The sequence below is a fragment of the Nelumbo nucifera genome, chromosome 4 (assembly GCF_055504915.1).
Source record: "Nelumbo nucifera cultivar China Antique chromosome 4, China Antique-T2T, whole genome shotgun sequence".
NCBI lineage: Eukaryota > Viridiplantae > Streptophyta > Magnoliopsida > Proteales > Nelumbonaceae > Nelumbo > Nelumbo nucifera.
In genome coordinates, this window is record NC_142652.1 from 51712421 (window position 1) to 51737286 (window position 24866).

General features: G+C 46.6%; 50 non-coding genes and 3 pseudogenes across 50 annotated transcripts; all 53 read right to left on the minus strand.

Annotated features, from left to right (window-relative positions):
• Nucleotides 1–73: 73 nt before the first annotated feature.
• On the minus strand, nucleotides 74–192 carry LOC148795673 (5S ribosomal RNA). The gene has a single exon (XR_016073809.1). It is a non-coding gene; the product is annotated as a 5S ribosomal RNA (ribosomal RNA).
• A 354-nt stretch (nucleotides 193–546) lies between these two features.
• On the minus strand, nucleotides 547–665 carry LOC148795674 (5S ribosomal RNA). Its single transcript, XR_016069677.1, has one exon. It is a non-coding gene; the product is annotated as a 5S ribosomal RNA (ribosomal RNA).
• Nucleotides 666–1020: 355 nt separating this feature from the next.
• LOC148795675 (5S ribosomal RNA) lies at nucleotides 1021–1139 on the minus strand. Its single transcript, XR_016071574.1, has one exon. It is a non-coding gene; the product is annotated as a 5S ribosomal RNA (ribosomal RNA).
• A 357-nt stretch (nucleotides 1140–1496) lies between these two features.
• LOC148795676 (5S ribosomal RNA) lies at nucleotides 1497–1615 on the minus strand. The gene has a single exon (XR_016068799.1). It is a non-coding gene; the product is annotated as a 5S ribosomal RNA (ribosomal RNA).
• Nucleotides 1616–1968: 353 nt separating this feature from the next.
• On the minus strand, nucleotides 1969–2087 carry LOC148795677 (5S ribosomal RNA). The gene has a single exon (XR_016074936.1). It is a non-coding gene; the product is annotated as a 5S ribosomal RNA (ribosomal RNA).
• Nucleotides 2088–2442: 355 nt separating this feature from the next.
• LOC148795678 (5S ribosomal RNA) lies at nucleotides 2443–2561 on the minus strand. The gene has a single exon (XR_016069806.1). It is a non-coding gene; the product is annotated as a 5S ribosomal RNA (ribosomal RNA).
• Nucleotides 2562–2915: 354 nt separating this feature from the next.
• On the minus strand, nucleotides 2916–3034 carry LOC148795679 (5S ribosomal RNA). Its single transcript, XR_016072927.1, has one exon. It is a non-coding gene; the product is annotated as a 5S ribosomal RNA (ribosomal RNA).
• Nucleotides 3035–3389: 355 nt separating this feature from the next.
• On the minus strand, nucleotides 3390–3508 carry LOC148795680 (5S ribosomal RNA). The gene has a single exon (XR_016073411.1). It is a non-coding gene; the product is annotated as a 5S ribosomal RNA (ribosomal RNA).
• Nucleotides 3509–3861: 353 nt separating this feature from the next.
• Nucleotides 3862–3980, minus strand: LOC148795681 (5S ribosomal RNA). Its single transcript, XR_016074655.1, has one exon. It is a non-coding gene; the product is annotated as a 5S ribosomal RNA (ribosomal RNA).
• Nucleotides 3981–4335: 355 nt separating this feature from the next.
• Nucleotides 4336–4454, minus strand: LOC148795682 (5S ribosomal RNA). The gene has a single exon (XR_016069747.1). It is a non-coding gene; the product is annotated as a 5S ribosomal RNA (ribosomal RNA).
• Nucleotides 4455–4808: 354 nt separating this feature from the next.
• LOC148795683 (5S ribosomal RNA) lies at nucleotides 4809–4927 on the minus strand. The gene has a single exon (XR_016069331.1). It is a non-coding gene; the product is annotated as a 5S ribosomal RNA (ribosomal RNA).
• Nucleotides 4928–5282: 355 nt separating this feature from the next.
• On the minus strand, nucleotides 5283–5401 carry LOC148795684 (5S ribosomal RNA). The gene has a single exon (XR_016073412.1). It is a non-coding gene; the product is annotated as a 5S ribosomal RNA (ribosomal RNA).
• A 353-nt stretch (nucleotides 5402–5754) lies between these two features.
• On the minus strand, nucleotides 5755–5873 carry LOC148795685 (5S ribosomal RNA). Its single transcript, XR_016074656.1, has one exon. It is a non-coding gene; the product is annotated as a 5S ribosomal RNA (ribosomal RNA).
• A 355-nt stretch (nucleotides 5874–6228) lies between these two features.
• Nucleotides 6229–6347, minus strand: LOC148795686 (5S ribosomal RNA). The gene has a single exon (XR_016072725.1). It is a non-coding gene; the product is annotated as a 5S ribosomal RNA (ribosomal RNA).
• A 354-nt stretch (nucleotides 6348–6701) lies between these two features.
• On the minus strand, nucleotides 6702–6820 carry LOC148795687 (5S ribosomal RNA). Its single transcript, XR_016070948.1, has one exon. It is a non-coding gene; the product is annotated as a 5S ribosomal RNA (ribosomal RNA).
• Nucleotides 6821–7173: 353 nt separating this feature from the next.
• LOC148795688 (5S ribosomal RNA) lies at nucleotides 7174–7292 on the minus strand. The gene has a single exon (XR_016071474.1). It is a non-coding gene; the product is annotated as a 5S ribosomal RNA (ribosomal RNA).
• Nucleotides 7293–7648: 356 nt separating this feature from the next.
• On the minus strand, nucleotides 7649–7767 carry LOC148795689 (5S ribosomal RNA). The gene has a single exon (XR_016073810.1). It is a non-coding gene; the product is annotated as a 5S ribosomal RNA (ribosomal RNA).
• Nucleotides 7768–8121: 354 nt separating this feature from the next.
• On the minus strand, nucleotides 8122–8240 carry LOC148795690 (5S ribosomal RNA). Its single transcript, XR_016069174.1, has one exon. It is a non-coding gene; the product is annotated as a 5S ribosomal RNA (ribosomal RNA).
• Nucleotides 8241–8596: 356 nt separating this feature from the next.
• Nucleotides 8597–8715, minus strand: LOC148795691 (5S ribosomal RNA). The gene has a single exon (XR_016073811.1). It is a non-coding gene; the product is annotated as a 5S ribosomal RNA (ribosomal RNA).
• A 355-nt stretch (nucleotides 8716–9070) lies between these two features.
• Nucleotides 9071–9189, minus strand: LOC148795692 (5S ribosomal RNA; annotated as a pseudogene).
• A 355-nt stretch (nucleotides 9190–9544) lies between these two features.
• On the minus strand, nucleotides 9545–9663 carry LOC148795693 (5S ribosomal RNA). Its single transcript, XR_016073812.1, has one exon. It is a non-coding gene; the product is annotated as a 5S ribosomal RNA (ribosomal RNA).
• Nucleotides 9664–10017: 354 nt separating this feature from the next.
• LOC148795694 (5S ribosomal RNA) lies at nucleotides 10018–10136 on the minus strand. The gene has a single exon (XR_016070292.1). It is a non-coding gene; the product is annotated as a 5S ribosomal RNA (ribosomal RNA).
• Nucleotides 10137–10490: 354 nt separating this feature from the next.
• On the minus strand, nucleotides 10491–10609 carry LOC148795695 (5S ribosomal RNA). Its single transcript, XR_016073813.1, has one exon. It is a non-coding gene; the product is annotated as a 5S ribosomal RNA (ribosomal RNA).
• Nucleotides 10610–10963: 354 nt separating this feature from the next.
• LOC148795696 (5S ribosomal RNA) lies at nucleotides 10964–11082 on the minus strand. Its single transcript, XR_016071804.1, has one exon. It is a non-coding gene; the product is annotated as a 5S ribosomal RNA (ribosomal RNA).
• Nucleotides 11083–11438: 356 nt separating this feature from the next.
• LOC148795697 (5S ribosomal RNA) lies at nucleotides 11439–11557 on the minus strand. Its single transcript, XR_016074908.1, has one exon. It is a non-coding gene; the product is annotated as a 5S ribosomal RNA (ribosomal RNA).
• A 354-nt stretch (nucleotides 11558–11911) lies between these two features.
• On the minus strand, nucleotides 11912–12030 carry LOC148795698 (5S ribosomal RNA). Its single transcript, XR_016072247.1, has one exon. It is a non-coding gene; the product is annotated as a 5S ribosomal RNA (ribosomal RNA).
• Nucleotides 12031–12384: 354 nt separating this feature from the next.
• On the minus strand, nucleotides 12385–12503 carry LOC148795699 (5S ribosomal RNA). The gene has a single exon (XR_016072258.1). It is a non-coding gene; the product is annotated as a 5S ribosomal RNA (ribosomal RNA).
• Nucleotides 12504–12782: 279 nt separating this feature from the next.
• Nucleotides 12783–12901, minus strand: LOC148795700 (5S ribosomal RNA). Its single transcript, XR_016070533.1, has one exon. It is a non-coding gene; the product is annotated as a 5S ribosomal RNA (ribosomal RNA).
• Nucleotides 12902–13255: 354 nt separating this feature from the next.
• Nucleotides 13256–13374, minus strand: LOC148795701 (5S ribosomal RNA). Its single transcript, XR_016071475.1, has one exon. It is a non-coding gene; the product is annotated as a 5S ribosomal RNA (ribosomal RNA).
• Nucleotides 13375–13730: 356 nt separating this feature from the next.
• On the minus strand, nucleotides 13731–13849 carry LOC148795702 (5S ribosomal RNA). The gene has a single exon (XR_016073814.1). It is a non-coding gene; the product is annotated as a 5S ribosomal RNA (ribosomal RNA).
• Nucleotides 13850–14203: 354 nt separating this feature from the next.
• LOC148795703 (5S ribosomal RNA) lies at nucleotides 14204–14322 on the minus strand. Its single transcript, XR_016069185.1, has one exon. It is a non-coding gene; the product is annotated as a 5S ribosomal RNA (ribosomal RNA).
• A 356-nt stretch (nucleotides 14323–14678) lies between these two features.
• LOC148795704 (5S ribosomal RNA) lies at nucleotides 14679–14797 on the minus strand. Its single transcript, XR_016073815.1, has one exon. It is a non-coding gene; the product is annotated as a 5S ribosomal RNA (ribosomal RNA).
• Nucleotides 14798–15151: 354 nt separating this feature from the next.
• On the minus strand, nucleotides 15152–15270 carry LOC148795705 (5S ribosomal RNA). Its single transcript, XR_016070293.1, has one exon. It is a non-coding gene; the product is annotated as a 5S ribosomal RNA (ribosomal RNA).
• A 354-nt stretch (nucleotides 15271–15624) lies between these two features.
• On the minus strand, nucleotides 15625–15743 carry LOC148795706 (5S ribosomal RNA). The gene has a single exon (XR_016073816.1). It is a non-coding gene; the product is annotated as a 5S ribosomal RNA (ribosomal RNA).
• A 354-nt stretch (nucleotides 15744–16097) lies between these two features.
• LOC148795707 (5S ribosomal RNA) lies at nucleotides 16098–16216 on the minus strand. The gene has a single exon (XR_016071805.1). It is a non-coding gene; the product is annotated as a 5S ribosomal RNA (ribosomal RNA).
• Nucleotides 16217–16572: 356 nt separating this feature from the next.
• Nucleotides 16573–16691, minus strand: LOC148795708 (5S ribosomal RNA). Its single transcript, XR_016074909.1, has one exon. It is a non-coding gene; the product is annotated as a 5S ribosomal RNA (ribosomal RNA).
• Nucleotides 16692–17045: 354 nt separating this feature from the next.
• LOC148795709 (5S ribosomal RNA) lies at nucleotides 17046–17164 on the minus strand. Its single transcript, XR_016072271.1, has one exon. It is a non-coding gene; the product is annotated as a 5S ribosomal RNA (ribosomal RNA).
• A 354-nt stretch (nucleotides 17165–17518) lies between these two features.
• Nucleotides 17519–17637, minus strand: LOC148795710 (5S ribosomal RNA). The gene has a single exon (XR_016072282.1). It is a non-coding gene; the product is annotated as a 5S ribosomal RNA (ribosomal RNA).
• Nucleotides 17638–17916: 279 nt separating this feature from the next.
• Nucleotides 17917–18035, minus strand: LOC148795711 (5S ribosomal RNA). The gene has a single exon (XR_016070534.1). It is a non-coding gene; the product is annotated as a 5S ribosomal RNA (ribosomal RNA).
• Nucleotides 18036–18389: 354 nt separating this feature from the next.
• LOC148795712 (5S ribosomal RNA) lies at nucleotides 18390–18508 on the minus strand. Its single transcript, XR_016074486.1, has one exon. It is a non-coding gene; the product is annotated as a 5S ribosomal RNA (ribosomal RNA).
• Nucleotides 18509–18864: 356 nt separating this feature from the next.
• On the minus strand, nucleotides 18865–18983 carry LOC148795713 (5S ribosomal RNA). Its single transcript, XR_016073818.1, has one exon. It is a non-coding gene; the product is annotated as a 5S ribosomal RNA (ribosomal RNA).
• Nucleotides 18984–19337: 354 nt separating this feature from the next.
• LOC148795714 (5S ribosomal RNA) lies at nucleotides 19338–19456 on the minus strand. Its single transcript, XR_016069196.1, has one exon. It is a non-coding gene; the product is annotated as a 5S ribosomal RNA (ribosomal RNA).
• A 356-nt stretch (nucleotides 19457–19812) lies between these two features.
• LOC148795715 (5S ribosomal RNA) lies at nucleotides 19813–19931 on the minus strand. Its single transcript, XR_016073819.1, has one exon. It is a non-coding gene; the product is annotated as a 5S ribosomal RNA (ribosomal RNA).
• Nucleotides 19932–20286: 355 nt separating this feature from the next.
• LOC148795716 (5S ribosomal RNA) lies at nucleotides 20287–20405 on the minus strand (annotated as a pseudogene).
• A 355-nt stretch (nucleotides 20406–20760) lies between these two features.
• On the minus strand, nucleotides 20761–20879 carry LOC148795717 (5S ribosomal RNA). Its single transcript, XR_016073820.1, has one exon. It is a non-coding gene; the product is annotated as a 5S ribosomal RNA (ribosomal RNA).
• Nucleotides 20880–21233: 354 nt separating this feature from the next.
• On the minus strand, nucleotides 21234–21352 carry LOC148795718 (5S ribosomal RNA). Its single transcript, XR_016070294.1, has one exon. It is a non-coding gene; the product is annotated as a 5S ribosomal RNA (ribosomal RNA).
• A 354-nt stretch (nucleotides 21353–21706) lies between these two features.
• LOC148795719 (5S ribosomal RNA) lies at nucleotides 21707–21825 on the minus strand. Its single transcript, XR_016073821.1, has one exon. It is a non-coding gene; the product is annotated as a 5S ribosomal RNA (ribosomal RNA).
• A 354-nt stretch (nucleotides 21826–22179) lies between these two features.
• On the minus strand, nucleotides 22180–22298 carry LOC148795720 (5S ribosomal RNA). Its single transcript, XR_016071806.1, has one exon. It is a non-coding gene; the product is annotated as a 5S ribosomal RNA (ribosomal RNA).
• Nucleotides 22299–22654: 356 nt separating this feature from the next.
• LOC148795721 (5S ribosomal RNA) lies at nucleotides 22655–22773 on the minus strand. The gene has a single exon (XR_016074910.1). It is a non-coding gene; the product is annotated as a 5S ribosomal RNA (ribosomal RNA).
• Nucleotides 22774–23127: 354 nt separating this feature from the next.
• Nucleotides 23128–23246, minus strand: LOC148795722 (5S ribosomal RNA). Its single transcript, XR_016072295.1, has one exon. It is a non-coding gene; the product is annotated as a 5S ribosomal RNA (ribosomal RNA).
• Nucleotides 23247–23600: 354 nt separating this feature from the next.
• LOC148795723 (5S ribosomal RNA) lies at nucleotides 23601–23719 on the minus strand. The gene has a single exon (XR_016072308.1). It is a non-coding gene; the product is annotated as a 5S ribosomal RNA (ribosomal RNA).
• Nucleotides 23720–23998: 279 nt separating this feature from the next.
• Nucleotides 23999–24117, minus strand: LOC148795724 (5S ribosomal RNA; annotated as a pseudogene).
• Nucleotides 24118–24471: 354 nt separating this feature from the next.
• Nucleotides 24472–24590, minus strand: LOC148795725 (5S ribosomal RNA). Its single transcript, XR_016072319.1, has one exon. It is a non-coding gene; the product is annotated as a 5S ribosomal RNA (ribosomal RNA).
• Nucleotides 24591–24866: the final 276 nt, after the last annotated feature.

Here is a 24866-nt window from a genome sequence, read left to right on the forward strand (position 1 = left end):
GTTTGCGTTTTTCTCGCCGAAACGACAAATGGAATTTGCAAATACGATATCGAAATAAAATATTAATAAAATTGGGGTGCAACACGAGGACTTCCCAGGAGGTCACCCATCCTAGGACTACTCCCGCCCATGCACACTTAACTTCGGAGTTCTGATGGGATCCGGTGCATTAGTGCTGGTATGATCGCACCCGTTTAATTCATGCTCGCTTAGATCTTTATGCACTATCTTGCTCCCCTCCATTAATTGTTTTAGACTTGAAAAAACTGTGTATGCAGCCTTCCTCCCTTGGTAACCGTGCACAAGCTCGTACGTGAGCAGAGTGTTTGCATTTCAGATCTGCCGCACCCCCGGATAGATGCAATACTATCGCGGGGCCCACAATGCATGACGAATGCCGAAAGCCCGGTTCTTGCATCGTTGCCATTCAGTAATGACGATCGTGCCGCAAATGGTCCGAGTATCCGACGCATTGTTTCCAGTTGTCTCCCAGAAACAACAAATGGAATTTGCAAATACAAATCAAAATAAAATATTAATAAAATTGGGGTGCAACACGAGGACTTCCCAGGAGGTCACCCATCCTAGTACTACTCTCGCCCATGCACGATTAACTTTGGAGTTCTGATGGGATCCGATGCATTAGTGCTGGTATGATCGCACCCGTTTAATTCATGCTCGCTTAGATCTTTATGCACTATCTTGCTCCCCTCCATTAATTGTTTTAGACTTGAAAAAACTGTGTATGCAGCCTTCCTCCCTTGGTAACCGTGCACAAGCTCTTACGTGAGCAGAGTGTTTGCTTTTTAGATCTGCCGCACCCCCGGATAAATGCAATACTATCGCGGGGCCCACAATGCACGACGAATGCCAAAAGCCCGGTTTTTTCACGGTTCCCATTCAGTAATGACAATCGTGCCGCAAATGGTCCGAGTATCCGGCGCGTTGTTTGCGTTTGTCTCGCCGTAACGACAAATGGAATTTGCAAATACGATATCGAAATAAAATATTAATAAAATTGGGGTGCAACACGAGGACTTCCCAGGAGGTCACCCATCCTAGTACTACTCTCGCCCATGCACACTTAACTTCGGAGTTCTGATGGGATCCGGTGCATTAGTGCTGGTATGATCGCACCCGTTTAATTCATGCTCGCTTAGATCTTTATGCACTATCTTGCTCCCCTCCATTATTTGTTTTAGACTTGAAAAAACTGTGTATGCAGCCTTCCTCCCTTGGTAACCGTGCACAAGCTCCTACGTGAGCAGAGTGTTTTTGCTTTTCAGATCTGCCGCACCCCCGGATAGATGCAATACTATCGCGGGGCCCACAATGCACGACGAATGCCAAAAGCATGGTTTTTGCACGGTTCCCATTCAGTAATGACGATCGTGCCGCAAATGGTCCGAGTATCCGGCGCGTTGTTTGAGTTTGTCTCGCCGAAACGACAAATGGAATTTGCAAATACGATATCGAAATAAAATATTAATAAAATTGGGGTGCAACACAAGGACTTCCGAGGAGGTCACCCATCCTAATACTACTCTCGCCCAAGCACACTTAACTTCGGAGTTCTGATGGGATCCGGTGCATTAGTGCTGGTATGATCGCACCCGTTTAATTCATGCTCGCTTAGATCTTTATGAACTATCTTGCTCCCTTCCATTAATTGTTTTAGATTTGAAAAAAATGTGTATGCAGCCTTCTTCCCTTGGTAACCGTGCACAAGCTCCTACGTGAGCGGAGTGTTTGCTTTTCAGATCTGCCGCACCTCCGGATAGATGCAATACTATCGTGGGGCCCACAATGCATGACGAATGCCGAAAGCCGGGTTCTTGCATCGTGGCCATTCAGTAATGACGATCGTGCCGCAAATGGTCCGAGTATCCGACGCATTGTTTCCAGTATCTCCCAGAAACAACAAATGGAATTTGCAAATACAAATCAAAATAAAATATTAATAAAATTGGGGTGCAACACAAGGACTTCCCAGGAGGTCACCCATCCTAGTACTACTCTCGCCCAAGCACGCTTAACTTCTGAGTTCCGATGGGATCCGGTGCATTAGTGCTGGTATGATCGCACCCGTTTAATTCATGCTCGCTTAGATCTTTATGCACTATCTTGCTCCCCTCCATTAATTGTTTTAGACTTGAAAAAACTGTGTATGCAGCCTTCCTCCCTTGGTAACCGTGCACAAGCTCCTACGTGAGCAGAGTGTTTGCTTTTCAGATATGCCGCACCCCCTGATAGATGCAATAATATCGCGGGGCCCACAATGCACGATGAATGCCAAAAGCACGGTTTTTGCACGGTTCCCATTCAGTAATGACAATCGTGCCGCAAATGGTCCGAGTATTCGGCACGTTGTTTGCGTTTGTCTCGCCGAAACGACAAATGGAATTTGCAAATACGATATCGAAATAAAATATTAATAAAATTGGGGTGCAACACGAGGACTTCCCAAGAGGTCACCCATCCTACTACTACTCTCGCCCAAGAACGCTTAACTTCGGAGTTCTGATGGGATCCTGTGCATTAGTGCTGGTATGATCGCACCCGTTTAATTCATGCTCGCTTAGATCTTTATGCACTATCTTGCTCCCCTCCATTAATTGTTTTAGATTTGAAAAAACTGTGTATGCAGCCTTCCTCTCTTGGTAACCGTGCACAAGCTCGTACGTGAGCAGAGTGTTTGCATTTCAGATCTGCCGCACCCCCGGATAGATGCAATACTATCGCGGGGCCCACAATGCATGACGAATGCCGAAAGCCCGGTTCTTGCATCGTTGCCATTCAGTAATGACGATCGTGCCGCAAATGGTCCGAGTATCCGACGCATTGTTTCCAGTTGTCTCCCAGAAACAACAAATGGAATTTGCAAATACAAATCAAAATAAAATATTAATAAAATTGGGGTGCAACACGAGGACTTCCCAGGAGGTCACCCATCCTAGTACTACTCTCGCCCAAGAACGCTTAACTTCGGAGTTCTGATGGGATCCGGTGCATTAGTGCTGGTATGATCACACCCGTTTAATTCATGCTCGCTTAGATCTTTATGCACTATCTTGCTCCCCTCCATTAATTGTTTTAGACTTGAAAAAACTGTGTATGCAGCCTTCCTCCCTTGGTAACCGTGCACAAGCTCTTACGTGAGCAGAGTGTTTGCTTTTTAGATCTGCCGCACCCCCGGATAGATGCAATACTATCGCGGGGCCCACAATGCACGACGAATGCCAAAAGCCCGGTTTTTGCACGGTTCCCATTCAGTAATGACGATCGTGCCGCAAATGGTCCGAGTATCCGGAGCGTTGTTTGAGTTTGTCTCGCCGAAACGACAAATGGAATTTGCAAATACGATATCGAAATAAAATATTAATAAAATTGGGGTGCAACACAAGGACTTCCCAGGAGGTCACCCATCCTAATACTACTCTCGCCCAAGCACACTTAACTTCGGAGTTCTGATGGGATCCGGTGCATTAGTGCTGGTATGATCGCACCCATTTAATTCATGCTCGCTTAGATCTTTATGACCTATCTTGCTCCCTTCCATTAATTGTTTTAGATTTGAAAAAAATGTGTATGCAGCCTTCTTCCCTTGGTAACCGTGCACAAGCTCCTACGTGAGCGGAGTGTTTGCTTTTCAGATCTGCCGCACCTCCGGATAGATGCAATACTATCGTGGGGCCCACAATGCATGACGAATGCCGAAAGCCCGGTTCTTGCATCGTGGCCATTCAGTAATGACGATCGTGCCGCAAATGGTCCGAGTATCCGACGCATTGTTTCCAGTATCTCCCAGAAACAACAAATGGAATTTCCAAATACAAATCAAAATAAAATATTAATAAAATTGGGGTGCAACACGAGGACTTCCCAGGAGGTCACCCATCCTATTACTACTCTCGCCCAAGCACGCTTAACTTCGGAGTTCTGATGGGATCCAGTGCATTAGTGCTGGTATGATCGCACCCGTTTAATTCATGCTCGCTTAGATCTTTATGCACTATCTTGCTCCCCTCCATTAATTGTTTTAGACTTGAAAAAACTGTGTATGCAGCCTTCCTCCCTTGGTAACCGTGCACAAGCTCCTACGTGAGCAGAGTGTTTGCTTTTCAGATCTGCCGCACCCCCTGATAGATGCAATAATATCGCGGGGCCCACAATGCACGATGAATGCCAAAAGCCCGGTTTTTGCACGGTTCCCATTCAGTAATGACTATCGTGCCGCAAATGGTCCGAGTATCCAGCACGTTGTTTGCGTTTGTCTCGCCGAAACGACAAATGGAATTTGCAAATACGATATCGAAATAAAATATTAATAAAATTGGGGTGCAACACGAGGACTTCCCAGGAGGTCACCCATCCTAGTAATAGTCTCGCCCAAGCACGCTTAACTTCGGAGTTCTGATGGGATCCTGTGCATTAGTGCTGGTATGATCGCACCCGTTTAATTCATGCTCGCTTAGATCTTTATGCACTATCTTGCTCCCCTCCATTAATTGTTTTAGATTTGAAAAAACTGTGTATGCAGCCTTCCTCCCTTGGTAACCGTGCACAAGCTCGTACGTGAGCAGAGTGTTTGCATTTCAGATCTGCCGCACCCCCGGATAGATGCAATACTATCGCGGGGCCCACAATGCATGACGAATGCCGAAAGCCCGGTTCTTGCATCGTTGCCATTCAGTAATGACGATCGTGCCGCAAATGGTCCGAGTATCCGACGCATTGTTTCCAGTTGTCTCCCAGAAACAACAAATGGAATTTGCAAATACAAATCAAAATAAAATATTAATAAAATTGGGGTGCAACACGAGGACTTCCCAGGAGGTCACCCATCCTAATACTACTCTCGCCCAAGAACGCTTAACTTCGGAGTTCTGATGTGATCCGGTGCATTAGTGCTGGTATGATCACACCCGTTTAATTCATGCTCTCTTAGATCTTTATGCACTATCTTGCTCCCCTCCATTAATTGTTTTAGACTTGAAAAAACTGTGTATGCAGCCTTCCTCCCTTGGTAACCGTGCACAAGCTCTTACGTGAGCAGAGTGTTTGCTTTTTAGATCTGCCGCACCCCCGGATAGATGCAATACTATCGCGGGGCCCACAATGCACGACGAATGCCAAAAGCCCGGTTTTTGCACGGTTCCCATTCAGTAATGACGATCGTGCCGCAAATGGTCCGAGTATCCGGCGCGTTGTTTGAGTTTGTCTCGCCGAAACGACAAATGGAATTTGCAAATACGATATCGAAATAAAATATTAATAAAATTGGGGTGCAACACAAGGACTTCCCAGGAGGTCACCCATCCTAATACTACTCTCGCCCAAGCACACTTAACTTCGGAGTTCTGATGGGATCCGGTGCATTAGTGCTGGTATGATCGCACCCATTTAATTCATGCTCGCTTAGATCTTTATGACCTATCTTGCTCCCTTCCATTAATTGTTTTAGATTTGAAAAAAATGTGTATGCAGCCTTCTTCCCTTGGTAACCGTGCACAAGCTCCTACGTGAGCGGAGTGTTTGCTTTTCAGATCTGCCGCACCTCCGGATAGATGCAATACTATCGTGGGGCCCACAATGCATGACGAATGCCGAAAGCCCGGTTCTTGCATCGTGGCCATTCAGTAATGACGATCGTGCCGCAAATGGTCCGAGTATCCGACGCATTGTTTCCAGTATCTCCCAGAAACAACAAATGGAATTTCCAAATACAAATCAAAATAAAATATTAATAAAATTGGGGTGCAACACGAGGACTTCCCAGGAGGTCACCCATCCTATTACTACTCTCGCCCAAGCACGCTTAACTTCGGAGTTCTGATGGGATCCAGTGCATTAGTGCTGGTATGATCGCACCCGTTTAATTCATGCTCGCTTAGATCTTTATGCACTATCTTGCTCCCCTCCATTAATTGTTTTAGACTTGAAAAAACTGTGTATGCAGCCTTCCTCCCTTGGTAACCGTGCACAAGCTCCTACGTGAGCAGAGTGTTTGCTTTTCAGATCTGCCGCACCCCCTGATAGATGCAATAATATCGCGGGGCCCACAATGCACGATGAATGCCAAAAGCCCGGTTTTTGCACGGTTCCCATTCAGTAATGACAATCGTGCCGCAAATGGTCCGAGTATCCGGCACGTTGTTTGCGTTTGTCTCGCCGAAACGACAAATGGAATTTGCAAATACGATATCGAAATAAAATATTAATAAAATTGGGGTGCAACACGAGGACTTCCCAGGAGGTCACCCATCCTAGTACTACTCTCGCCCAAGCACGCTTAACTTCGGAGTTCTGATGGGATCCTGTGCATTAGTGCTGGTATGATCGCACCCGTTTAATTCATGCTCGCTTAGATCTTTATGCACTATCTTGCTCCCCTCCATTAATTGTTTTAGATTTGAAAAAACTGTGTATGCAGCCTTCCTCCCTTGGTAACCGTGAACAAGCTCCTACGTGAGCAGAGTGTTTGCATTTCAGATCTGCCGCACCCCCGGATAGATGCAATACTATCGCGGGGCCCACAATGCATGACGAATGCCGAAAGCCCGGTTCTTGCATCGTTGCCATTCAGTAATGACGATTGTGCCGCAAATGGTCCGAGTATCCGACGCATTGTTTCCAGTTGTCTCCCAGTAACAACAAATGGAATTTGCAAATACAAATCAAAATAAAATATTAATAAAATTGGGGTGCAACACGAGGAATTCCCAGGAGGTCACCCATCCTAGTACTACTCTCGCCCAAGCACGCTTAACTTCGGAGTTCTGATGGGATCCGGTGCATTAGTGCTGGTATGATCGCACCCGTTTAATTCATGCTCGCTTAGATCTTTATGCACTATCTTGCTCCCCTCCATTAATTGTTTTAGATTTGAAAAAACTGTGTATGCAGCCTTCCTCCCTTGGTAACCGTGCACAAGCTCCTACGTGAGCAAAGTGTTTGTATTTCAGATCTGCCGCACCCCGGATAGATGCAATACTATCGCGGGGCCCACAATGCATGACGAATGCCGAAAGCCCGGTTCTTGCATCGTTGCCATTCAGTAATGACGATCGTGCCGCAAATGGTCCGAGTATCCGACGCATTGTTTCCAGTTGTCTCCCAGAAACAACAAATGGAATTTGCAAATACAAATCAAAATAAAATATTAATAAAATTGGGGTGCAACACGAGGACTTCCCAGGAGGTCACCCATCCTAATACTACTCTCGCCCAAGCACGCTTAACTTCGGAGTTCTGATGGGATCCGGTGCATTAGTGCTGGTATGATCGCACCCGTTTAATTCATGCTCGCTTAGGTCTTTATGCACTATCTTGCTCCCCTCCATTAATTGTTTTAGACTTGAAAAAAACTGTGTATGCAGCCTTCCTCCCTTGGTAACCGTGCACAAGCTCTTATGTGAGCAGAGTGTTTGCTTTTTAGATCTGCCGCACCCCCGGATAGATGCAAAACTATCGCGGGGCCCACAATGCACGACGAATGCCAAAAGCCCGGTTTTTTCACGGTTCCCATTCAGTAATGACAATCGTGCCGCAAATGGTCCGAGTATCCGGCGCGTTGTTTGCGTTTGTCTCGCCGAAACGATTAATGGAATTTGCAAATACGATATCGAAATAAAATATTAATAAAATTGGGGTGCAACACGAGGACTTCCCAGGAGGTCACCCATCCTAGGACTACTCCCGCCCATGCACACTTAACTTCGGAGTTCTGATGGGATCCGGTGCATTAGTGCTGGTATGATCGCACCCGTTTAATTCATGCTCGCTTAGATCTTTATGCACTATCTTGCTCCCCTCCATTAATTGTTTTAGACTTGAAAAAACTGTGTATAAAGCCTTCCTCCCTTGGTAACCGTGCACAAGCTCCTACGTGAGCAGAGTGTTTGCTTTTCAGATCTGCCGCACACCCGGATAGATGCAATACTATCGCGGGGCCCACAATGCATGACGAATGCCGAAAGCCCGGTTCTTGCATCGTTGCCATTCAGTAATGACGATCGTGCCGCAAATGGTCCGAGTATCCGACGCATTGTTTCCAGTTGTCTGCCAGAAACAACAAATGGAATTTGCAAATACAAATCAAAATAAAATATTAATAAAATTGGGGTGCAACACGAGGACTTCCCAGGAGGTCACCCATCCTAGTACTACTCTCGCCCAGGCACGCTTAACTTCGGAGTTCTGATGGGATCCGGTGCATTAGTGCTGGTATGATCGCACCCGTTTAATTCATGCTCGCTTAGATCTTTATGCACTATCTTGCTCCCCTCCATTAATTGTTTTAGACTTGAAAAAAACTGTGTATGCAGCCTTCCTCCCTTGGTAACCGTGCACAAGCTCTTATGTGAGCAGAGTGTTTGCTTTTTAGATCTGCCGCACCCCCGGATAGATGCAAAACTATCGCGGGGCCCACAATGCACGACGAATGCCAAAAGCCCGGTTTTTTCACGGTTCCCATTCAGTAATGACAATCGTGCCGCAAATGGTCCGAGTATCCGGCGCGTTGTTTGCGTTTTTCTCGCCGAAACGACAAATGGAATTTGCAAATACGATATCGAAATAAAATATTAATAAAATTGGGGTGCAACACGAGGACTTCCCAGGAGGTCACCCATCCTAGGACTACTCCCGCCCATGCACACTTAACTTCGGAGTTCTGATGGGATCCGGTGCATTAGTGCTGGTATGATCGCACCCGTTTAATTCATGCTCGCTTAGATCTTTATGCACTATCTTGCTCCCCTCCATTAATTGTTTTAGACTTGAAAAAACTGTGTATGCAGCCTTCCTCCCTTGGTAACCGTGCACAAGCTCCTACGTGAGCAGAGTGTTTGCTTTTCAGATCTGCCGCACCCCCGGATAGATGCAATACTATCGCGGGGCCCACAATGCACGACGAATGCCAAAAGCCCGGTTTTTGCACGGTTCCCATTCAGTAATGACGATCGTGCCGCAAATGGTCCGAGTATCCGGCGCGTTGTTTGAGTTTGTCTCGCCGAAACGACAAATGGAATTTGCAAATACGATATCGAAATAAAATATTAATAAAATTGGGGTGAAACACAAGGACTTCCCAGGAGGTCACCCATCCTAATACTACTCTCGCCCAAGCACACTTAACTTCGGAGTTCTGGTGAGATCCGGTGCATTAGTGCTGGTATGATAGCACCCATTTAATTCATGCTCGCTTAGATCTTTATGACCTATCTTGCTCCCTTCCATTAATTGTTTTAGATTTGAAAAAAATGTGTATGCAGCCTCTTTCCCTTGGTAACCGTGCACAAGCTCCTACGTGAGCGGAGTGTTTGCTTTTCAGATCTGCCGCACCTCCGGATAGATGCAATACTATCGCGGGGCCCACAATGCTTGACGAATGCCAAAAGCCCGGTTTTTGCACGGTTCTCATTCAGTAATGACGATTGTGCCGCAAATGGTCCGAGTATACGGCGCGTTGTTTGCGTTTGTCTCGCCGAAACGACAAATGGAATTTGCAAATACGATATCGAAATAAAATATTAATAAAATTGGGGTGCAACACGAGGACTTCCCAGGAGGTCACCCATCCTAGGACTACTCCCGCCCATGCACACTTAACTTCGGAGTTCTGATGGGATCCGGTGCATTAGTGCTGGTATGATCGCACCCGTTTAATTCATGCTCGCTTAGATCTTTATGCACTATCTTGCTCCCCTCCATTAATTGTTTTAGACTTGAAAAAACTGTGTATGCAGCCTTCCTCCCTTGGTAACCGTGCACAAGCTCCTATGTGAGCAGAGTGTTTGCTTTTCAGATCTGCCGCACCCCCGGATAGATGCAATACTATCGCGGGGCCCACAATGCACGACAAATGCCGAAATCCCGGTTCTTGCATCGTTGCCATTCAGTAATGACGATCGTGCCGCAAATGGTCCAAGTATCCGACGCATTGTTTCCAGTTGTCTCCCAGAAACAACAAATGGAATTTGCAAATACAAATCAAAACAAAATATTAATAAAATTGGGGTGCAACAAGAGGACTTCCCAGGAGGTCACCCATCCTAGGACTACTCCCGCCCATGCACACTTAACTTCGGAGTTCTGATGGGATCCGGTGCATTAGTGCTGGTATGATCACACCCGTTTAATTCATGCTCGCTTAGATCTTTATGCACTATCTTGCTCCCCTCCATTAATTGTTTTAGATTTGAAAAAACTGTTTATGCAGCCTTCCTCCCTTGGTAACCGTGCACAAGCTCCTACGTGAGCAGAGTGTTTGCATTTCAGATCTGCCGCACCCCCGGATAGATGCAATACTATCGCGGGGCCCACAATGCATGACGAATGCCGAAAGCCCGGTTCTTGCATCGTTGCCATTCAGTAATGACGATCGTGCCGCAAATGGTCCGAGTATCCGACGCATTGTTTCCAGTTGTCTCCCAGAAACAACAAATGGAATTTGCAAATACAAATCAAAATAAAATATTAATAAAATTGGGGTGCAACACGAGGACTTCCCAGGAGGTCACCCATCCTAGGACTACTCCCGCCCATGCACACTTAACTTCGGAGTTCTGATGGGATCCGGTGCATTAGTGCTGGTATGATCGCACCCGTTTAATTCATGCTCGCTTAGATCTTTATGCACTATCTTGCTCCCCTCCATTAATTGTTTTAGACTTGAAAAAACTGTGTATGCAGCCTTCCTCCCTTGGTAACCGTGCACAAGCTCCTACGTGAGCAGAGTGTTTGTATTTCAGATCTGCCGCACCCCCGGATAGATGCAATACTATCGCGGGGCCCACAATGCACGACAAATGCCGAAAGCCCGGTTCTTGCATCGTTGCCATTCAGTAATGACGATCGTGCCGCAAATGGTCCAAGTATCCGACGCATTGTTTCCAGTAGTCTCCCAGAAACAACAAATGGAATTTGCAAATACAAATCAAAATAAAATATTAATAAAATTGGGGTGCAACACGAGGATTTCCCAGGAGGTCACCCATCCTAGTACTACTCTCGCCCAAGCACGCTTAACTTCGGAGTTCTGATGGGATCCGATGCATTAGTGCTGGTATGATCGCACCCGTTTAATTCATGCTCGCTTAGATCTTTATGCACTATCTTGCTCCCCTCCATTAATTGTTTTAGACTTGAAAAAAACTGTGTATGCAGCCTTCCTCCCTTGGTAACCGTGCACAAGCTCTTACGTGAGCAGAGTGTTTGCTTTTTAGATCTGCCGCACCCCCGGATAGATGCAATACTATCGCGGGGCCCACAATGCACGACGAATGCCAAAAGCCCGGTTTTTTCACGGTTCCCATTCAGTAATGACAATCGTGTCGCAAATGGTCCGAGTATCCGGCGCGTTGTTTGCGTTTGTCTCGCCGAAACGACAAATGGAATTTGCAAATACGATATCGAAATAAAATATTAATAAAATTGGGGTGCAACACGAGGACTTCCCAGGAGGTCACCCATCCTAGGACTACTCCCGCCCATGCACACTTAACTTCGGAGTTCTGATGGGATCCGGTGCATTAGTGCAGGTATGATCGCACCCGTTTAATTCATGCTCGCTTAGATCTTTATGCACTATCTTGCTCCCCACCATTAATTGTTTTAGATTTGAAAAAACTGTGTATGCAGCCGTCCTCCCTTGGTAACCGTGCACAAGCACCTACGTGAGCAGAGTGTTTGCATTTCAGATCTGCCGCACCCCCGGATAGATGCAATACTATCGCGGGGCCCACAATGCATGACGAATGCCGAAAGCCCGGTTCTTGCATCGTTGCCATTCAGTAATGACGATCGTGCCGCAAATGGTCCGAGTATCCGACGCATTGTTTCCAGTTGTCTCCCAGAAACAACAAATGGAATTTGCAAATACAAATCAAAATAAAATATTAATAAAATTGGGGTGCAACACGAGGACTTCCCAGGAGGTCACCCATCCTAGTACTACTCTCGCCCAAGCACGCTTAACTTCGGAGTTCTGATGGGATCCGGTGCATTAGTGCTGGTATGATCGCACCCGTTTAATTCATGCTCGCTTAGATCTTTATGCACTATCTTGCTCCCCTCCATTAATTGTTTTAGATTTGCAAAAACTGTGTATGCAGCCTTCCTCCCTTGGTAACCGTGCACAAGCTCCTACGTGAGCAAAGTGTTTGTATTTCAGATATGCCGCACCCCCGGATAGATGCAATACTATCGCGGGGCCCACAATGCATGACGAATGCCGAAAGCCCGGTTCTTGCATCGTTGCCATTCAGTAATGACGATCGTGCCGCAAATGGTCCGAGTATCCGACGCATTGTTTCCAGTTGTCTCCCAGAAACAACAAATGGAATTTGCAAATACAAATCAAAATAAAATATTAATAAAATTGGGGTGCAACACGAGGACTTCCCAGGAGGTCACCCATCCTAGTACTACTCTCGCCCAAGCACGCTTAACTTCGGAGTTCTGATGGGATCCGGTGCATTAGTGCTGGTATGATCGCACCCGTTTAATTCATGCTCGCTTAGATTTAACCGTGCACAAGCTCTTATGTGAGCAGAGTGTTTGCTTTTTAGATCTGCCGCACCCCCGGATAGATGCAAAACTATCGCGGGGCCCACAATGCACGACGAATGCCAAAAGCCCGGTTTTTTCACGGTTCCCATTCAGTAATGACAATCGTGCCGCAAATGGTCCGAGTATCCGGCGCGTTGTTTGCGTTTGTCTCGCCGAAACGACAAATGGAATTTGCAAATACGATATCGAAATAAAATATTAATAAAATTTGGGTGCAACACGAGGACTTCCCAGGAGGTCACACATCCTAGGACTACTCCCGCCCATGCACACTTAACTTCGGAGTTCTGATGGGATCCGGTGCATTAGTGCTGGTATGATCGCACCCGTTTAATTCATGCTCGCTTAGATCTTTATGCACTATCTTGCTCCCCTCCATTAATTGTTTTAGACTTGAAAAAACTGTGTATGCAGCCTTCCTCCCTTGGTAACCGTGCACAAGCTCCTACGTGAGCAGAGTGTTTGCTTTTCAGATCTGCCGCACCACCGGATAGATGCAATACTATCGCGGGGCCCACAATGCATGACGAATGCCGAAAGCCCGGTTCTTGCATCGTTGCCATTCAGTAATGACGATCGTGCCGCAAATGGTCCGAGTATCCGACGCATTGTTTCCAGTTGTCTCCCAGAAACAACAAATGGAATTTGCAAATACAAATCAAAATAAAATATTAATAAAATTGGGGTGCAACACGAGGACTTCCCAGGAGGTCACCCATCCTAATACTACTCTCGCCCAAGCACGCTTAACTTCGGAGTTCTGATGGGATCCGGTGCATTAGTGCTGGTATGATCGCACCCGTTTAATTCATGCTCGCTTAGGTCTTTATGCACTATCTTGCTCCCCTCCATTAATTGTTTTAGACTTGAAAAAAACTGTGTATGCAGCCTTCCTCCCTTGGTAACCGTGCACAAGCTCTTATGTGAGCAGAGTGTTTGCTTTTTAGATCTGCCGCACCCCCGGATAGATGCAAAACTATCGCGGGGCCCACAATGCACGACGAATGCCAAAAGCCCGGTTTTTTCACGGTTCCCATTCAGTAATGACAATCGTGCCGCAAATGGTCCGAGTATCCGGCGCGTTGTTTGCGTTTGTCTCGCCGAAACGATTAATGGAATTTGCAAATACGATATCGAAATAAAATATTAATAAAATTGGGGTGCAACACGAGGACTTCCCAGGAGGTCACCCATCCTAGGACTACTCCCGCCCATGCACACTTAACTTCGGAGTTCTGATGGGATCCGGTGCATTAGTGCTGGTATGATCGCACCCGTTTAATTCATGCTCGCTTAGATCTTTATGCACTATCTTGCTCCCCTCCATTAATTGTTTTAGACTTGAAAAAACTGTGTATAAAGCCTTCCTCCCTTGGTAACCGTGCACAAGCTCCTACGTGAGCAGAGTGTTTGCTTTTCAGATCTGCCGCACACCCGGATAGATGCAATACTATCGCGGGGCCCACAATGCATGACGAATGCCGAAAGCCCGGTTCTTGCATCGTTGCCATTCAGTAATGACGATCGTGCCGCAAATGGTCCGAGTATCCGACGCATTGTTTCCAGTTGTCTGCCAGAAACAACAAATGGAATTTGCAAATACAAATCAAAATAAAATATTAATAAAATTGGGGTGCAACACGAGGACTTCCCAGGAGGTCACCCATCCTAGTACTACTCTCGCCCAGGCACGCTTAACTTCGGAGTTCTGATGGGATCCGGTGCATTAGTGCTGGTATGATCGCACCCGTTTAATTCATGCTCGCTTAGATCTTTATGCACTATCTTGCTCCCCTCCATTAATTGTTTTAGACTTGAAAAAAACTGTGTATGCAGCCTTCCTCCCTTGGTAACCGTGCACAAGCTCCTACGTGAGCGGAGTGTTTGCTTTTCAGATCTGCCGCACCTCCGGATAGATGCAATACTATCGCGGGGCCCACAATGCTTGACGAATGCCAAAAGCCCGGTTTTTGCACGGTTCTCATTCAGTAATGACGATTGTGCCGCAAATGGTCCGAGTATACGGCGCGTTGTTTGCGTTTGTCTCGCCGAAACGACAAATGGAATTTGCAAATACGATATCGAAATAAAATATTAATAAAATTGGGGTGCAACACGAGGACTTCCCAGGAGGTCACCCATCCTAGGACTACTCCCGCCCATGCACACTTAACTTCGGAGTTCTGATGGGATCCGGTGCATTAGTGCTGGTATGATCGCACCCGTTTAATTCATGCTCGCTTAGATCTTTATGCACTATCTTGCTCCCCTCCATTAATTGTTTTAGACTTGAAAAAACTGTGTATGCAGCCTTCCTCCCTTGGTAACCGTGCACAAGCTCCTATGTGAGCAGAGTGTTTGCTTTTCAGATCTGCCGCACCCCCGGATAGATGCAATACTATCGCGGGGCCCACAATGCACGACAAATGCCGAAATCCCGGTTCTTGCATCGTTGCCATTCAGTAATGACGATCGTGCCGCAAATGGTCCAAGTATCCGACGCATTGTTTCCAGTTGTCTCCCAGAAACAACAAATGGAATTTGCAAATACAAATCAAAACAAAATATTAATAAAATTGGGGTGCAACAAGAGGACTTCCCAGGAGGTCACCCATCCTAGGACTACTCCCGCCCATGCACACTTAACTTCGGAGTTCTGATGGGATCCGGTGCATTAGTGCTGGTATGATCACACCCGTTTAATTCATGCTCGCTTAGATCTTTATGCACTATCTTGCTCCCCTCCATTAATTGTTTTAGATTTGAAAAAACTGTTTATGCAGCCTTCCTCCCTTGGTAACCGTGCACAAGCTCCTACGTGAGCAGAGTGTTTGCATTTCAGATCTGCCGCACCCCCGGATAGATGCAATACTATCGCGGGGCCCACAATGCATGACGAATGCCGAAAGCCCGGTTCTTGCATCGTTGCCATTCAGTAATGACGATCGTGCCGCAAATGGTCCGAGTATCCGACGCATTGTTTCCAGTTGTCTCCCAGAAACAACAAATGGAATTTGCAAATACAAATCAAAATAAAATATTAATAAAATTGGGGTGCAACACGAGGACTTCCCAGGAGGTCACCCATCCTAGGACTACTCCCGCCCATGCACACTTAACTTCGGAGTTCTGATGGGATCCGGTGCATTAGTGCTGGTATGATCGCACCCGTTTAATTCATGCTCGCTTAGATCTTTATGCACTATCTTGCTCCCCTCCATTAATTGTTTTAGACTTGAAAAAACTGTGTATGCAGCCTTCCTCCCTTGGTAACCGTGCACAAGCTCCTACGTGAGCAGAGTGTTTGTATTTCAGATCTGCCGCACCCCCGGATAGATGCAATACTATCGCGGGGCCCACAATGCACGACAAATGCCGAAAGCCCGGTTCTTGCATCGTTGCCATTCAGTAATGACGATCGTGCCGCAAATGGTCCAAGTATCCGACGCATTGTTTCCAGTAGTCTCCCAGAAACAACAAATGGAATTTGCAAATACAAATCAAAATAAAATATTAATAAAATTGGGGTGCAACACGAGGATTTCCCAGGAGGTCACCCATCCTAGTACTACTCTCGCCCAAGCACGCTTAACTTCGGAGTTCTGATGGGATCCGATGCATTAGTGCTGGTATGATCGCACCCGTTTAATTCATGCTCGCTTAGATCTTTATGCACTATCTTGCTCCCCTCCATTAATTGTTTTAGACTTGAAAAAAACTGTGTATGCAGCCTTCCTCCCTTGGTAACCGTGCACAAGCTCTTACGTGAGCAGAGTGTTTGCTTTTTAGATCTGCCGCACCCCCGGATAGATGCAATACTATCGCGGGGCCCACAATGCACGACGAATGCCAAAAGCCCGGTTTTTTCACGGTTCCCATTCAGTAATGACAATCGTGTCGCAAATGGTCCGAGTATCCGGCGCGTTGTTTGCGTTTGTCTCGCCGAAACGACAAATGGAATTTGCAAATACGATATCGAAATAAAATATTAATAAAATTGGGGTGCAACACGAGGACTTCCCAGGAGGTCACCCATCCTAGGACTACTCCCGCCCATGCACACTTAACTTCGGAGTTCTGATGGGATCCGGTGCATTAGTGCAGGTATGATCGCACCCGTTTAATTCATGCTCGCTTAGATCTTTATGCACTATCTTGCTCCCCACCATTAATTGTTTTAGATTTGAAAAAACTGTGTATGCAGCCGTCCTCCCTTGGTAACCGTGCACAAGCACCTACGTGAGCAGAGTGTTTGCATTTCAGATCTGCCGCACCCCCGGATAGATGCAATACTATCGCGGGGCCCACAATGCATGACGAATGCCGAAAGCCCGGTTCTTGCATCGTTGCCATTCAGTAATGACGATCGTGCCGCAAATGGTCCGAGTATCCGACGCATTGTTTCCAGTTGTCTCCCAGAAACAACAAATGGAATTTGCAAATACAAATCAAAATAAAATATTAATAAAATTGGGGTGCAACACGAGGACTTCCCAGGAGGTCACCCATCCTAGTACTACTCTCGCCCAAGCACGCTTAACTTCGGAGTTCTGATGGGATCCGGTGCATTAGTGCTGGTATGATCGCACCCGTTTAATTCATGCTCGCTTAGATCTTTATGCACTATCTTGCTCCCCTCCATTAATTGTTTTAGATTTGCAAAAACTGTGTATGCAGCCTTCCTCCCTTGGTAACCGTGCACAAGCTCCTACGTGAGCAAAGTGTTTGTATTTCAGATATGCCGCACCCCCGGATAGATGCAATACTATCGCGGGGCCCACAATGCATGACGAATGCCGAAAGCCCGGTTCTTGCATCGTTGCCATTCAGTAATGACGATCGTGCCGCAAATGGTCCGAGTATCCGACGCATTGTTTCCAGTTGTCTCCCAGAAACAACAAATGGAATTTGCAAATACAAATCAAAATAAAATATTAATAAAATTGGGGTGCAACACGAGGACTTCCCAGGAGGTCACCCATCCTAGTACTACTCTCGCCCAAGCACGCTTAACTTCGGAGTTCTGATGGGATCCGGTGCATTAGTGCTGGTATGATCGCACCCGTTTAATTCATGCTCGCTTAGATTTAACCGTGCACAAGCTCTTATGTGAGCAGAGTGTTTGCTTTTTAGATCTGCCGCACCCCCGGATAGATGCAAAACTATCGCGGGGCCCACAATGCACGACGAATGCCAAAAGCCCGGTTTTTTCACGGTTCCCATTCAGTAATGACAATCGTGCCGCAAATGGTCCGAGTATCCGGCGCGTTGTTTGCGTTTGTCTCGCCGAAACGACAAATGGAATTTGCAAATACGATATCGAAATAAAATATTAATAAAATTTGGGTGCAACACGAGGACTTCCCAGGAGGTCACACATCCTAGGACTACTCCCGCCCATGCACACTTAACTTCGGAGTTCTGATGGGATCCGGTGCATTAGTGCTGGTATGATCGCACCCGTTTAATTCATGCTCGCTTAGATCTTTATGCACTATCTTGCTCCCCTCCATTAATTGTTTTAGACTTGAAAAAACTGTGTATGCAGCCTTCCTCCCTTGGTAACCGTGCACAAGCTCCTACGTGAGCAGAGTGTTTGCTTTTCAGATCTGCCGCACCACCGGATAGATGCAATACTATCGCGGGGCCCACAATGCATGACGAATGCCGAAAGCCCGGTTCTTGCATCGTTGCCATTCAGTAATGACGATCGTGCCGCAAATGGTCCGAGTATCCGACGCATTGTTTCCAGTTGTCTCCCAGAAACAACAAATGGAATTTGCAAATACAAATCAAAATAAAATATTAATAAAATTGGGGTGCAACACGAGGACTTCCCAGGAGGTCACCCATCCTAATACTACTCTCGCCCAAGGACGCTTAACTTCGGAGTTCTGATGGGATCCGGTGCATTAGTGCTGGTATGATCGCACCCGTTTAATTCATGCTCGCTTAGGTCTTTATGCACTATCTTGCTCCCCTCCATTAATTGTTTTAGACTTGAAAAAAACTGTGTATGCAGCCTTCCTCCCTTGGTAACCGTGCACAAGCTCTTATGTGAGCAGAGTGTTTGCTTTTTAGATCTGCCGCACCCCCGGATAGATGCAAAACTATCGCGGGGCCCACAATGCACGACGAATGCCAAAAGCCCGGTTTTTTCACGGTTCCCATTCAGTAATGACAATCGTGCCGCAAATGGTCCGAGTATCCGGCGCGTTGTTTGCGTTTGTCTCGCCGAAACGATTAATGGAATTTGCAAATACGATATCGAAATAAAATATTAATAAAATTGGGGTGCAACACGAGGACTTCCCAGGAGGTCACCCATCCTAGGACTACTCCCGCCCATGCACACTTAACTTCGGAGTTCTGATGGGATCCGGTGCATTAGTGCTGGTATGATCGCACCCGTTTAATTCATGCTCGCTTAGATCTTTATGCACTATCTTGCTCCCCTCCATTAATTGTTTTAGACTTGAAAAAACTGTGTATAAAGCCTTCCTCCCTTGGTAACCGTGCACAAGCTCCTACGTGAGCAGAGTGTTTGCTTTTCAGATCTGCCGCACACCCGGATAGATGCAATACTATCGCGGGGCCCACAATGCATGACGAATGCCGAAAGCCCGGTTCTTGCATCGTTGCCATTCAGTAATGACGATCGTGCCGCAAATGGTCCGAGTATCCGACGCATTGTTTCCAGTTGTCTGCCAGAAACAACAAATGGAATTTGCAAATACAAATCAAAATAAAATATTAATAAAATTGGGGTGCAACACGAGGACTTCCCAGGAGGTCACCCATCCTAGTACTACTCTCGCCCAGGCACGCTTAACTTCGGAGTTCTGATGGGATCCGGTGCATTAGTGCTGGTATGATCGCACCCGTTTAATTCATGCTCGCTTAGATCTTTATGCACTATCTTGCTCCCCTCCATTAATTGTTTTAGACTTGAAAAAAACTGTGTATGCAGCCTTCCTCCCTTGGTAACCGTGCACAAGCTCTTATGTGAGCAGAGTGTTTGCTTTTTAGATCTGCCGCACCCCCGGATAGATGCAAAACTATCGCGGGGCCCACAATGCACGACGAATGCCAAAAGCCCGGTTTTTTCACGGTTCCCATTCAGTAATGACAATCGTGCCGCAAATGGTCCGAGTATCCGGCGCGTTGTTTGCGTTTTTCTCGCCGAAACGACAAATGGAATTTGCAAATACGATATCGAAATAAAATATTAATAAAATTGGGGTGCAACACGAGGACTTCCCAGGAGGTCACCCATCCTAGGACTACTCCCGCCCATGCACACTTAACTTCGGAGTTCTGATGGGATCCGGTGCATTAGTGCTGGTATGATCGCACCCGTTTAATTCATGCTCGCTTAGATCTTTATGCACTATCTTGCTCCCCTCCATTAATTGTTTTAGACTTGAAAAAACTGTGTATGCAGCCTACCTCCCTTGGTAACCGTGCACAAGCTCCTACGTGAGCAGAGTGTTTGCTTTTCAGATCTGCCGCACCCCCGGATAGATGCAATACTATCGCGGGGCCCACAATGCACGACGAATGCCAAAAGCCCGGTTTTTGCACGGTTCCCATTCAGTAATGACGATCGTGCCGCAAATGGTCCGAGTATCCGGCGCGTTGTTTGAGTTTGTCTCGCCGAAACGACAAATGGAATTTGCAAATACGATATCGAAATAAAATATTAATAAAATTGGGGTGAAACACAAGGACTTCCCAGGAGGTCACCCATCCTAATACTACTCTCGCCCAAGCACACTTAACTTCGGAGTTCTGGTGAGATCCGGTGCATTAGTGCTGGTATGATAGCACCCATTTAATTCATGCTCGCTTAGATCTTTATGACCTATCTTGCTCCCTTCCATTAATTGTTTTAGATTTGAAAAAAATGTGTATGCAGCCTCTTTCCCTTGGTAACCGTGCACAAGCTCCTACGTGAGCGGAGTGTTTGCTTTTCAGATCTGCCGCACCTCCGGATAGATGCAATACTATCGCGGGGCCCACAATGCTTGACGAATGCCAAAAGCCCGGTTTTTGCACGGTTCTCATTCAGTAATGACGATTGTGCCGCAAATGGTCCGAGTATACGGCGCGTTGTTTGCGTTTGTCTCGCCGAAACGACAAATGGAATTTGCAAATACGATATCGAAATAAAATATTAATAAAATTGGGGTGCAACACGAGGACTTCCCAGGAGGTCACCCATCCTAGGACTACTCCCGCCCATGCACACTTAACTTCGGAGTTCTGATGGGATCCGGTGCATTAGTGCTGGTATGATCGCACCCGTTTAATTCATGCTCGCTTAGATCTTTATGCACTATCTTGCTCCCCTCCATTAATTGTTTTAGACTTGAAAAAACTGTGTATGCAGCCTTCCTCCCTTGGTAACCGTGCACAAGCTCCTATGTGAGCAGAGTGTTTGCTTTTCAGATCTGCCGCACCCCCGGATAGATGCAATACTATCGCGGGGCCCACAATGCACGACAAATGCCGAAATCCCGGTTCTTGCATCGTTGCCATTCAGTAATGACGATCGTGCCGCAAATGGTCCAAGTATCCGACGCATTGTTTCCAGTTGTCTCCCAGAAACAACAAATGGAATTTGCAAATACAAATCAAAACAAAATATTAATAAAATTGGGGTGCAACAAGAGGACTTCCCAGGAGGTCACCCATCCTAGGACTACTCCCGCCCATGCACACTTAACTTCGGAGTTCTGATGGGATCCGGTGCATTAGTGCTGGTATGATCACACCCGTTTAATTCATGCTCGCTTAGATCTTTATGCACTATCTTGCTCCCCTCCATTAATTGTTTTAGATTTGAAAAAACTGTTTATGCAGCCTTCCTCCCTTGGTAACCGTGCACAAGCTCCTACGTGAGCAGAGTGTTTGCATTTCAGATCTGCCGCACCCCCGGATAGATGCAATACTATCGCGGGGCCCACAATGCATGACGAATGCCGAAAGCCCGGTTCTTGCATCGTTGCCATTCAGTAATGACGATCGTGCCGCAAATGGTCCGAGTATCCGACGCATTGTTTCCAGTTGTCTCCCAGAAACAACAAATGGAATTTGCAAATACAAATCAAAATAAAATATTAATAAAATTGGGGTGCAACACGAGGACTTCCCAGGAGGTCACCCATCCTAGGACTACTCCCGCCCATGCACACTTAACTTCGGAGTTCTGATGGGATCCGGTGCATTAGTGCTGGTATGATCGCACCCGTTTAATTCATGCTCGCTTAGATCTTTATGCACTATCTTGCTCCCCTCCATTAATTGTTTTAGACTTGAAAAAACTGTGTATGCAGCCTTCCTCCCTTGGTAACCGTGCACAAGCTCCTACGTGAGCAGAGTGTTTGTATTTCAGATCTGCCGCACCCCCGGATAGATGCAATACTATCGCGGGGCCCACAATGCATGACGAATGCCGAAAGCCCGGTTCTTGCATCGTTGCCATTCAGTAACGACGATCGTGCCGCAAATGGTCCGAGTATCCGACGCATTGTTTCCAGTAGTCTCCCAGAAACAACAAATGGAATTTGCAAATACAAATCAAAATAAAATATTAATAAAATTGGGGTGCAACACGAGGATTTCCCAGGAGGTCACCCATCCTAGTACTACTCTCGCCCAAGCACGCTTAACTTCGGAGTTCTGATGGGATCCGATGCATTAGTGCTGGTATGATCGCACCCGTTTAATTCATGCTCGCTTAGATCTTTATGCACTATCTTGCTCCCCTCCATTAATTGTTTTAGACTTGAAAAAAACTGTGTATGCAGCCTTCCTCCCTTGGTAACCGTGCACAAGCTCTTACGTGAGCAGAGTGTTTGCTTTTTAGATCTGCCGCACCCCCGGATAGATGCAATACTATCGCGGGGCCCACAATGCACGACGAATGCCAAAAGCCCGGTTTTTTCACGGTTCCCATTCAGTAATGACAATCGTGCCGCAAATGGTCCGAGTATCCGGCGCGTTGTTTGCGTTTGTCTCGCCGAAACGACAAATGGAATTTGCAAATACGATATCGAAATAAAATATTAATAAAATTGGGGTGCAACACGAGGACTTCCCAGGAGGTCACCCATCCTAGGACTACTCCCGCCCATGCACACTTAACTTCGGAGTTCTGATGGGATCCGGTGCATTAGTGCAGGTATGATCGCACCCGTTTAATTCATGCTCGCTTAGATCTTTATGCACTATCTTGCTCCCCACCATTAATTGTTTTAGATTTGAAAAAACTGTGTATGCAGCCGTCCTCCCTTGGTAACCGTGCACAAGCTCCTACGTGAGCAGAGTGTTTGCATTTCAGATCTGCCGCACCCCCGGATAGATGCAATACTATCGCGGGGCCCACAATGCATGACGAATGCCGAAAGCCCGGTTCTTGCATCGTTGCCATTCAGTAATGACGATCGTGCCGCAAATGGTCCGAGTATCCGACGCATTGTTTCCAGTTGTCTCCCAGAAACAACAAATGGAATTTGCAAATACAAATCAAAATAAAATATTAATAAAATTGGGGTGCAACACGAGGACTTCCCAGGAGGTCACCCATCCTAGTACTACTCTCGCCCAAGCACGCTTAACTTCGGAGTTCTGATGGGATCCGGTGCATTAGTGCTGGTATGATCGCACCCGTTTAATTCATGCTCGCTTAGATCTTTATGCACTATCTTGCTCCCCTCCATTAATTGTTTTAGATTTGCAAAAACTGTGTATGCAGCCTTCCTCCCTTGGTAACCGTGCACAAGCTCCTACGTGAGCAAAGTGTTTGTATTTCAGATATGCCGCACCCCCGGATAGATGCAATACTATCGCGGGGCCCACAATGCATGACGAATGCCGAAAGCCCGGTTCTTGCATCGTTGCCATTCAGTAATGACGATCGTGCCGCAAATGGTCCGAGTATCCGACGCATTGTTTCCAGTTGTCTCCCAGAAACAACAAATGGAATTTGCAAATACAAATCAAAATAAAATATTAATAAAATTGGGGTGCAACACGAGGACTTCCCAGGAGGTCACCCATCCTAGTACTACTCTCGCCCAAGCACGCTTAACTTCGGAGTTCTGATGGGATCCGGTGCATTAGTGCTGGTATGATCGCACCCGTTTAATTCATGCTCGCTTAGATTTAACCGTGCACAAGCTCTTATGTGAGCAGAGTGTTTGCTTTTTAGATCTGCCGCACCCCCGGATAGATGCAAAACTATCGCGGGGCCCACAATGCACGACGAATGCCAAAAGCCCGGTTTTTTCACGGTTCCCATTCAGTAATGACAATCGTGCCGCAAATGGTCCGAGTATCCGGCGCGTTGTTTGCGTTTGTCTCGCCGAAACGACAAATGGAATTTGCAAATACGATATCGAAATAAAATATTAATAAAATTTGGGTGCAACACGAGGACTTCCCAGGAGGTCACACATCCTAGGACTACTCCCGCCCATGCACACTTAATTTCGGAGTTCTGATGGGATCCGGTGCATTAGTGCTGGTATGATCGCACCCGTTTAATTCATGCTCGCTTAGATCTTTATGCACTATCTTGCTCCCCTCCATTAATTGTTTTAGACTTGAAAAAACTGTGTATGCAGCCTTCCTCCCTTGGTAACCGTGCACAAGCTCCTACGTGAGCAGAGTGTTTGCTTTTCAGATCTGCCGCACCACCGGATAGATGCAATACTATCGCGGGGCCCACAATGCATGACGAATGCCGAAAGCCCGGTTCTTGCATCGTTGCCATTCAGTAATGACGATCGTGCCGCAAATGGTCCGAGTATCTGACGCATTGTTTCCAGTTGTCTCCCAGAAACAACAAATGGAATTTGCAAATACAAATCAAAATAAAATATTAATAAAATTGGGGTGCAACACGAGGACTTCCCAGGAGGTCACCCATCCTAGTACTACTCTCGCCCAAGCACGCTTAACTTCGGAGTTCTGATGGGATCCGGTGCATTAGTGCTGGTATGATCGCACCCGTTTAATTCATGCTCGCTTAGATCTTTATGCACTATCTTGCTCCCCTCCATTAATTGTTTTAGACTTGAAAAAAACTGTGTATGCAGCCTTCCTCCCTTGGTAACCGTGCACAAGCTCTTATGTGAGCAGAGTGTTTGCTTTTTAGATCTGCCGCACCCCCGGATAGATGCAAAACAATCGCGGGGCCCACAATGCACGACGAATGCCAAAAGCCCGGTTTTTTCACGGTTCCCATTCAGTAATGACAATCGTGCCGCAAATGGTCCGAGTATCCG